We start from the raw sequence: 11,623 nt of genomic DNA, 5'->3' as shown, positions 1-11,623 counted from the left end.
ACAATTCAAAAGTTTAAACCCCAGGCTGAGGTGGCGCAAATTCTAATTTTTCCTCCCTAAATTCATTTTTTTAATTTAATTTGAGGTGGCGCCACATGGCCCTTCTCCTCCTTCTCTTCCCTTTCGCCACGTGTCACTGCAGAGTCTCCCAGAGATGACGCCACATGGCCACCCTCCATTCTTCCGTAGCCAACCTTATTTGAATTTCAAATTCCTCCCTGAGGTGGTGCCATTTGAAGAGACTTCTCCAGCTAGCTGACACTTGTCAGAGGCAGAACTATCCTGAACTGCCACATGTCCAAATCTCCTTTCATCAGAAAAAGTGAAAACAACTCTCCTCTAAGGTGGCACCTTCTGCTTCCTCTGCTTTTGTCCTCTTGCCACATGGCAGTGTGAATCTACCCTGAGGTGGTGCCACATGTCAGCCCCTGCTTCCTCAAGAAAAAGCAAAAATTTAAACATTCAAACTCTTCATAGGTGGCACCACCTGAGTCCACTGCTCTGTCCTTCTGACACATGTCAGTGTGGAGCCACTCTGAGGTGGCGCCACTCTGAGGTGGCACCACATGGCATTCTCCCATTTCTTTCAGCCTTGAATTTCAAACCTCTATTGAGGTGGCGCCATTTTAGAGCCCGCATTTGTCTTTATTTTTTTATTTCATTTTATTGTGTCCAAAATAAAGGTGGGCCACCATAAGGTGGCGCCATATGAGGACCCCCTGCAAAAAGCAAAGTTTGAATTTGAAACTCCAAGGTAGCACCCTCTAAGGTGACGCCATAGGGGAAATTTCTGCAGAGAAAATCAAGCAAAGTTTTTGAAAATTTTCAAACTCCCCTGTTGAGGTGTCTCACCCACAAAATTCACATTTTATTTATTTCAAAATCCAAAATGGCATGCCCTGAGATGGCGCCACATGGAAGGCTCAGATTAACCCTATTTGAATTTCAAAAATCTCTAGAACCTCTACAAATGCCATAGCCCACGCCCAGCTTGAGAGGAGGCTTCTTTGGAATTTAGAACTTCAATCAAGATCTTCTGCAGAAACTCAATTTTGGCTTTTCTGAATTCACGCCCCCCCTTAGCTCATTTGAGAGAGTGTGTTGAAGCACTTACCTTGCTCATATCACTCCAAGCTCGACCTCAGAGCGTGGATCGATTTTCGTGAACCTTCTAAAACCCGGGTCGAAGGATGAGAGAAGCTGTTCGTAGCCACTCATTTTGAGAATTCCAAAACTGCAAGAGAATGCAAAGTAAACCCCTATTCCAATAGATTTTATCATAACAATACCTTTGTCTTGATTCGTATTGTCGTTTTGAGAACAGAGCTCATCCGAAGGATGGATCGAGCTATTCTCATAAAATGACGTATATCAAAAGAATTTTTTTATGCTTCCTTGATTCAATTTTTCACATTTCATCATGTTCATGCATTAGAATAGGGTAGATTTATATTTTTTTTCATTAAAATAGCATGCTCTATGAATTTATTTGGCGTTTCATGCATTCTGCCTCATTTCTGTAATTCCCTGTTTTTGTCAGTAAGTCCACTCATCATTTCATGTATTTATTTATTTTTTTAAATGCTAAAAAAATCACAGTATGCGCCCTTAGGTGTTCTTAACAATCTACAAAAAAATTGGAGTAATTTGAATTCGCTTACTGTGTTCAATGTTCAAAATGCTAAGTCGGGTTTTGTAACCCGAGAAATCTTCTGAAGATTTAATTCTGACTTATGTGAGAGCCTATTTTCAATCTGAAACATTCCCTGAACGCGGGATGATGTCTAGTATTTAACATGAGTTTCTCAGATTTTTCTGAAGTTTTTTGATGTCTGACAAAAATCTGAGAGTTCGGGACACATGTCAGAGCCTGATTTGAGTCTCTAAGACTTTGGATCAACTGAAGTCAACTATTTCTCTTTGGATATTATTTTAAATCCAAATCTATAAAAGGTGAAATTCATGTTCCGAATGTCCCCTTTTTGATTCTGAAATTTTGTGATTTTTAGAACAGTCTTCATACCAGTTTCGTATTTTTCATCTCAGGCTTGTGTTTCGGCATTTTCATCTGATCTTCTGATTTAGGCATATAACGTCGTATTTTTATTTATTCTCCTGTTGATCAAATGCCAAAGACATATAAATAAAAGTTGTTTCTGCTCATGTCAGTAGTTGTTCATTTAAATTTCAGAAGTTTCTATGGTTTGCTACTATTTTTCATTCAATTTTATATCAAAACAGGTTGATTTTAGCCCCGTCAGAACCAAATCCCCGTTAACGAACTCACCGTAGTTCAAATCTCAGGGTTGTAAAAGCCAAAATGTTCATTTTCATATCATTTAGCGGTCTGTAGAATATCAAATGTTTCTATGTTGGAAGTTTTGTGTTATCGCATTAAATGCCATATTTGGTTCGGGCCTGTATGCGAAATTCGCCCATTTTAGGATTTTCTTTAAATTTTTGCATCTAAACCATGTCATTTCATGAATTTTAGCATTCTAGGATGTTTATAAGGGTAGAGGGATGCTTCATACTGAATTTGACAGTATTTGAAAATCATTTGATGCTCGGTTGTTATCATCGCAAAATTTTTAAACTTTTGCAAATCAAACTAACCTTTGAAAAAGTTTTTTTGAAAATAACTCGCCTCCGTTTTAAAATGCGGGAAAATTCCGTAGAATGGGACTCGCCTGTCGGTACGAGGTTCAACCGTTCCTGCCACCTTTAACAGGGGTAATTGAACCAAGGATCAATCTTATGCTCTACTCTATTCAACTTGTCTTAATCATATTCTAATTTCTAAATGCACATAGAATCAGGCATGTGCTATGAATTTTTAGAAAATGCACATTTTGAAAACATGATGTTTGCTTGGAATGATTGAAATGTAAATCTTGGAAATGATATCACATGGAAAATCGTGAATTAGGACTTGAAAAATATTTCTGAGAGAAATAAAAATCGATTTTGAGGAATCCTTGACATTTGGTGAAAATCGATTCTGAGAGACTTGGTTTCTCTTAATTCAAACTTGGAAATTGAAATTCTAACTTAGAAAATTTGAATTTGGAACTTGGGAAATACTTGAAATATCCTTTGAAATTCAATGTCTTTGGGAAAATCGATTTTGCTATAAGACTTAGGAGATTTTGAGGAAATGAACTTCTTTGAATTGAGATTGGAATTGGCAAATGCATGAAATGAATGAATATGATTTTGAGGAATTAAGAAATACTTTTTGTATTTTTGAGAAATGCAGTGCATTTTTGAAGTTAGCCTAAGAGTGTGGGCTGAATGTGGCTAATGTGAAGATCATAAATCTAGATATCCTTCATATTCTGACTATGGCCATAAATACAAATTCCACCAAGTTTATAAACTTCATAGAAGCTGGTGCATGTTCCATTCGTGTAAACCATGGTGAGTTTGAATATGCATGAATCATCATCCATCACACATTAACATTATTAAAAAAATAAACTATATGCAATGCAACCTAAGCTAAGCAGGAAAGGTAAATTCTTATTCCAAAGTTTAATTACAAATTACATCACTATTGAAATTTAAATACATGAAAAATAAAGTCTTCAATGTACCTGCAAAACTAGAAAACTTGGTTAATGAAAATATGTTGGTTTTTCTAGATTTATCCAACAATATCAGGAAATTGTTGGATTTTGCTAGATATAAGCCTCTTCCTTGATTCCCTTAAATAAAAATGATAAAGTATGAAATAAAATGGAATAAATATGAAAGATAAGATATGAAATTTCGAAATTGGGGTCAAAATGACAAAAATACCCCTAATAACAAGACTATGACCTTGAAATTAGGGTTTTTAGAAAGATATTTTGATAAACTACAAATTTTGAAATTTTAATGGAATAAACTCAAACCAAATATGCTATGACATGATTAAAAATATGAAATTAGGGCTAGGGATTTCGAAATTTAGGTCAAATGACCAAATTGCCCCCGATAGCAAGACTATGGCCTTGAAATCAGGGTTTTTAGAAATAGATTTTTGGTAAAAACTTAGGTTTTATGCACTAAATGAAATCAAATGAGCATCAAATTAAACCTGAAGCATCCTAATATGATTATGAACATGATTAAACCCTAAAAATATATGCTTATGCACGAAAATCCAACAATATCACAAAAATTGTGATTTTAGCAGTGTTTTGGATCTTTCAGGAACCCGGTTTTGCAATTTGCTTAATTCAGCCATCAAATGGATTCTAAAATCCATACAAATTGGTACCTGTACTTGTTATAACCCTAATGTCGAATTGGAATTATAAAAATAATTTTTTGACATTAAATTAATCCAAAAATTGCATTAAACCCTAAAAATATGTTATTTTTGACCTAATTCACCAACCAGTCTCAGTCCAAGACCTGAACCAGGGATCAAATCTCCATGGAAATTTATGAAATTTTACAGAGACTAACTAGAAATCAAAACAGAGATTTCCCAATTTACAGATCGGAAAAATCATCTTCGGTTAGGGAGAAACCCTTCCGGCAATCTGAGCTAAAATATATCACTCTTAACAGGGATTAAAACAGCTATTCCAGATTGAAAATACAGACATAAATAGAAATTCTAAACAAAAATCTCTGAAATTTTAGTGGTGAACAGTAGACAGAAAAATAACAATACTCACTTTTTACAGATCATAAATCGGATCTGTGGTTTGGGATTTATGACTAACACAAGTCTGATTAGGGTTTTGGTAAACCCTAACGAGCTTTAAATTTAAAAACAGATTCTCTAAAAGGGGAAAAATACTAAACAGTGATCAAAAAATCCGAAAATTTCACAGAAGACAGATCTACTCAATGTGAATCCATAGCATTTCACAGATCTAAAATCAGATATAAGATGAGAGAAATATCATCACAGCAAGTTACCTTCTTGATTTTAACCACGATTTTAAAGCTTTAAAAACCCGATTTGATGTCTGATTTTTGTGACAGGGTTTCCGAGATCCAAAACCTCTGATTTTTCTACAGTAACTCAATAACTCATGCATGCACCACATATAAAAAAATCAGAAATAAACAATGAGTTCTTCCATCCGAAATAACATCATCTTTACTGTTCTAAACCTAGAACACACAGAAATTTAAGAAACTTGAAAAACCATGCATTAACTAATATAAATAAATAAAATAAACCATAAAACAGTAAATAAAAATTATTTTTATGCTGTAGAACGTAAAACAAACATGAATAAACCATGAAAATAAATTAAAAACAGGGAATCAATGGCTGGAATTTGATATCACCTTTAAAACATAGATTTAACCCATTAAAAAGGGTAAATCATATATTTTATTGGTTATTAATGCAAAGAATCATATTAAAATCAATTCTAATGGATTAAAATCTCTGTAAATCACCCAAAACAGGGTTAGATCACCTTCTTGGATTGTTCTTGCTGATTCTTGATGGTTCTTGAGGTTGAATCCATGGTTTAATCCATGAAGATGATGGTACCCATGGCTAAAATTGATTTAAAACATGAAAAAGTATTAAATAAAACTAAAAAATATTAAAAATATTACCTTGGTGCTTGCAGCTGCAATGGAGGAAGGTGGAGGTTCTGGAGAGGAGAGAGAGGCCACGAAAATTTGAGAGAAAAGAGCCCTCCTTTTGGCCCCCCTTAGGTCCCTTTTTATAGTTTTTCAAAAAGTCACTTAATTAGGGTTAATTAAGAGGTTTTTTCATTTTTTTAGGACTCTTTCTAATAAATCCACTAAAGGCAACGATTTTTTGTGGTTTTCTAACCTAGGTGGGACTCTAATTAATCCCTAATTAGCCCCTAACTAAACCTAGAAAACCCCCAAATGTGATGCCACTTGGCATCTTTCACATTTGGGTTTTTAAAACACCTTTAAAAACATTTAAAAACACTAGTTTTAAAAACTAATTTTCAAAATGAGTTTTCAAAATGGTTTTGACTCTTCTAAACCTCTAACACTAACCAAGACATCAACTAACCCTAGTCTAGCCCTGACTTACTCGAATATGGCGCCACTCCGAGTGGGCCCTACTTGAGTTTTTCAAAAAGTGATTTTAAAACTTGAAATTGAAGGAGTTTTCAAAAGATTTTCAAAAGTAAACTTAAAATTAGGATTTTTGAAATGGCATAAGGTCCTAACTGAGTTAGAATTCCTCTGGATATGGTGCCAACTGAGTGGGCCCACATCGAATTTTGAACATTTTTTAAATAAACACTGAAAATGGCTTTGAAAAGGGGTTAAAATCAATATTTGAAATTCAAGAACTTTGAAAATAGGATCTCAAGCGAACTGGAACTCCGGGTTAGAGTCCTGAACTCTTAGGACTCTGAGATTTTAGATTTTAAAAGCCAAATGAAAGAATTTTCAAAAGATTTTATCAAGAAATGATGAAATAAGTCAGAAAACACAGTCAGGGTTAGACTCCTAACTCGACCGAACTCTAAAATAGAGTCCTGAACTAACTGGACTCTGTAAAATGACCTAAATTTTGAAAGCAAACGAAAAAAATTGAAAATGAAAGTAAAACTGACTTAAAAACCAGACTTCTGACCGGATTAGGACACTGAGACAAAGTCCTGATCGGACTGAAACTTTCAAAAATTTGAGAAATTTGATAAATAGAGGCATTCAGAAGCGACACCATCTAAATGGGTCTCATCTGTGAATTGAAATCGATTAAAGTTTGAATTTGAAAGGAATCCAGATTGTTTTCTGAGAAAATATTTCGAAATACAAAGTCCTGGGGTTGGAAAATGACAGAGTATTGAATAAAAACCCAGGTTTTGAAATTGATTCTGAAATAAAGCTTTAAAATTCAAATCTGGATTGAATGTTTTGAAATAGGAGTGCTGGATCTCGAAAATGAGATGCAATGACATGCAATGCTATGCAATGACATGTAATGCTATGCAGAATGCATGCAATGACATGCAATGATCTGTAATGACTTATGAAATGGACAAACACTGGATGAAGGTAAAAATTTGGGGTGTTTACATCGGTTTAGCCATATCATCAAAAAAGGGCCCTGCGGGACTCTGATCCAAGAATAAAACAAGCAAAATTCGTTATTTTGGATAAGTTGCAAATTGTCAAATTCTGTTTTTTACGGTCCTAATATGTTTAACAGCATATTCTCATGTCTCATCTTGCATTTCATCATCATTTGGTTCAATTAAAATTTCAAAATCTCAAGTTTTATCAAAATTCCCTTCAAAAACCCTGATTTTAAAGGTATAACTTTAAGATTAGAGGTATTCTGGTCATTTTGATCACAATTTCGGATTTCAAACTATTTCTAACTGGATTTTTTTGCATTTGCATCATTGTCAAATTTCAAGGAAGTATGAAAATAGGGTTTTTATCCAATTAAATCCAATAATCTCAAGATATTATTGGAAAATCTTGGGAAAACCTGCATATTTGAGCTAACCCCATTTCAAGTTTGGCAGGGACATTTAAAGGAAGGAGATGAAGTACGTATGTGATCATCGCAAAATTTTTCCTCTCTTGTGGTTCTCTCTCTCTTCCTTCTCTTTTCCTTTTCCAGCCTCTATTTTCCTCCTTTTTGAAGGGAGAAAAATAAAAGAAAGAAAAGAGAAAGAGAAGAGAAAAAGAAAGAAAGAAAGAAAGAAAGAAAGAAAGAGAGAAGATGAACTATTTTGTGCGGTCTCACTTGACCTTGATTTGAAAATATTTAGAAATTACTCGCCTCCATTTTGAAAATGTTGCGGGAAGATGGAGAGAAGGGATTCGCTCGTCGGTACGAGGTTCGACCGTTCCTGTCGCCTTTACCAGGGGTAATCGAACCAATGATCGAATCTATGCCTTTTGCTTTGCCTAAATATCATCTAAGAATTTATCCTAAAGATCTAAATGCACATATAATCATGCTTGTGCAATGCTAGAATGTATGCTCCTTTTGAAAGATGTTTTGAAAATTTCCAAGTATTCTGAGATGAACTTGGTAAAGGAATGAAGAAATGATTGAATTTAACTTAGAGCTTGAGATAGATCAGAGAAGTTCTAAGTTTTTGAAGTAAATCAGGATTTTGAAGAATAAATGAGAAAGAATGACTTGAAACTTTAAAATGAAAGGAAATGAAGTTTCAAAGTCAAAATCGACTTTGAATTTTAGATTTGAATTTAGAAAAGGAAATGAATACTTGAGATGGAATTGAATTTGGATTTTTAAGTTTGGAATGGATCTGCGATAATCAAATGGTATTTAAGAATAGAAATGGATTTAGGGAGTTCAGATGAGATCTGAAAATGGAATTGAATTTGAAATCTAGAATTGGGAATGGAATTGGATCTAAAGATGGATTTAAGATCTGAGATCTGAGATCTGAGATAAAATTGGGTTCTGGATCCTAAGATGGATTTGGATCAAAAGTCTAAGATCCAACATGTGATTGAATTCTGGATCCTAAAATGGAACTGGATCTGAAGTCTAAGATCCAAAGTGAAATTGGAGTCTGGATCCTAAAGGGGAATTGGATCTGAAAAAGTGGAATTTGGACTCTGGATCCTAAAGAGGAATTGGATCTGAAGTCTGAGATCCGAAGTATAATTGGGTTCTGGGTCCTAGAATGGATTTGGATCTGAAATCTGAGATCCAAATATAGAATTGGGTTCTGGATCCTAAAATGGATTTGGATCTGAAGTCTGAGATCCAAAATGGAGTTGGACTCTGGATCCTAAAAGGGAATTGGATCTGAAGTCTGAGATCCAATATGAGTGTTGAATCATGGATCCTAAAAGTGGATTTGGAGTTAAATTCAGAAGGTGAATGAAGAGTTCCCAAATTTGAATAAAATGAATTTCCAAGTCAAATTGGACTTTGAATTTGGGACTTGAATTCGATTTTTAGAAGGTGAATCAAGGACCTCAAAGTTAAATTGAACTTTGAGTTGGATTGGAGTTGGAGTTTCAAAGTCAAATTGAACCTTGAAATCTGATTTGATTTTGAATATAAAATGAATTTGAAATCTCAAAGTTTAAATTGAACTTTGAGATTTGAAAAATTGAAAGGATGAATTGGATTTACAGAGATTGAAGATTGATTGAAGAAGATATTAATATCACTTGGAGTTTTTGAAAAGAAATTTTGAAAATATGATGCAATTCTATCTTATATGATGGATGAATTTAAATTTTTGAAATTGGATTTTGAAAAGCTATCTTATTCTTTGAAATAAATTAAAATAAGATTGAAGATATAATACATCCCTGACAATGGTCATTGAATGTATTATATAATAATCTATATTTAAATTCAGGTGAAGAATAAAATACATTTGGTGCTTTTATAGAATTTAAAATGAAATTAACTCTCAATATACCCTGACTATGGCCATTGGTATATATTTTGAATTAATTTTAAGTTAAATTCTAATAAAAGAAGAAGATATTTAAGGAAAATATGATTAATTTTGAAAACGTATCTAATGTGGATCCAGTGTTATTTCGTAAAAGATAAAAATCCTAAGTTTTGTCCACACCCTGACTATGTCCATTGATATGGATCATCAACTTAGGATTAATTTACCTCTTACGAAATGGTGCACGTGCCATTCGTGTTTCACCAATGTGAGATTTTTGAAAAATAAGGGAAAATGCATGAAGAACAAGAAATTCATGATATTTACAATGCTCATTCATTCTATCTAAGACAGGAAATATAAGTTCTCATTGATATCTAACTATTACAATACATGAAATTGAGTTTACAACTCCAAATAATGACCTTTTCCACATATTTCCTGCAAAACAACTGGGTTAGCGAAATACAAGATATAGAGGAGGATGTGAGATGCTATGTTTGAGCTAAAATGATCATATTAAATAAGAATGTATATGGAATGCTTAGGTACATATATATGTATATATGTATATATATACATATACATATACATAGATGTATGTATATATATATATATATATATATATATATATATATGAATACATTTGTATATATAAATATATCCCTATATATACATATAGTAAGCGATATGCTCATGAACGGAAGATTTTAGATGTGCCTTATATATATATGACATGTTCAGGTCAGTGAGGGAAAAAAAAATTGTATATATCAAATGAAGGGATGCTCATACCTTGCTTAGGCATGATCTCTATTTGTATGAGTTGAATTACCTTACTGAATTACAAACAGAGATATCTTTGTTGAAACAATGAAAATGCAAGAGAATCATGGATATGATGCAATGAACATACCAATGATGACATATAATGAAACTAAAACAGAGCAACAAGATGGTGTTTCATATGTATGACCGTGGAGGGTTGTAGACGTGAAGCTCATGTCACTGTAAGGTGCAGCTGAAAACATTGGGGGTGTTGCAGCAGCTGTGAAAAATGGCAAGACTCACATTTGAGGAAGGGCTGAAGTGGTGTTGCTGTGCAAGCTAAATAAGGCTGGGTCAGGGAAATGTGCTGGTAGTGATATGGGTGTAGATGGTGTGGGTGTTGGGTGGTAGCAATGAGTACAGCAGGGTGCTGCCAGGAAAGTGAATGTGTTTATGAAGGTTTGCTGCAACAGCTGTGATTAGCACACTGGTGGAAATAAATGTTGTTTGTCGTGCAAGGCTGTGATGGTAGGTGATGTGATGCTGTGTGTATGTGGGTATGGAGGTTATCATAGTATATGCTGGGGGATAAAACTTTCATAAAAAGTTTTTAGAGATTCATTAGAGTTTTTGAGGTAAAGTTAGACTGAATTTCTTGCAAGATGTTTGATCAAGAGGTTATGTAAGGACATGCTCATAAAGAGTGTAATCATCAAGGGAGAACAGAAATGTTGCCTGTAATGCATTCTCCAAAGGAAAGGGGTGACAGGATAATACCATTTACAGCAAGGTGTTGTAGGTACAGAGAGGAAGGCAGCTGGATGTTTGATGTATCTGTAATGAGGATCAACAACAATAACTCAGCTACAATGTTTGAAACAAGGTGTAACTACAGAAAACAAGTAGAATATGAGAGAACTTTTCCCACCTCATAATGATGGCAAACTATATGTACTCTGTAATGCAGCAGACACACACACACACACACACACACACACACATATATATATATATATATATATATATATATATATATATATATATATATATATATATATGCTATGATCACTATAATGGTCACCATTGCAGCTGCAGGAGTATGAATTCGGCTATTCTGAAGAAACTTTGATGAGCTAGCATGAATTTTGCTACTTTGAAGAAATTCAGATGAGCTACTGATATGCTGCCAAGGAAGAGCAATGAAACCCATCGGTCTACTCTTTTTCGGGATGTGCAGCAGATATTTTCAACATGTGAGGACATCTCAACATCACACAATCTTGTTAGCGAGATCAACATTTTCTTTGGAAAAAATAGAGTTCCACTGCACAATTAGGTCTGTCTTTGCTTTTCTATCAAATGCCTAACCCACATTCTGTTAAATCTGTCAACAACCACCAGAGACATTTGGCCCAGCAACATATCTATGTTTATATCTTTTCTTTTTACTAGGATAGCAACATATACCTGTGAAGTAATTCATCAAACACTTACCAAGC

Source organism: Nuphar pumila, chromosome 9 (genome assembly GCF_984573655.1).
Source record: "Nuphar pumila chromosome 9, dmNupPumi1.hap1.1, whole genome shotgun sequence".
Lineage (NCBI taxonomy): Eukaryota > Viridiplantae > Streptophyta > Magnoliopsida > Nymphaeales > Nymphaeaceae > Nuphar > Nuphar pumila.
Note: the sequence above shows the minus strand (reverse complement) of the source record.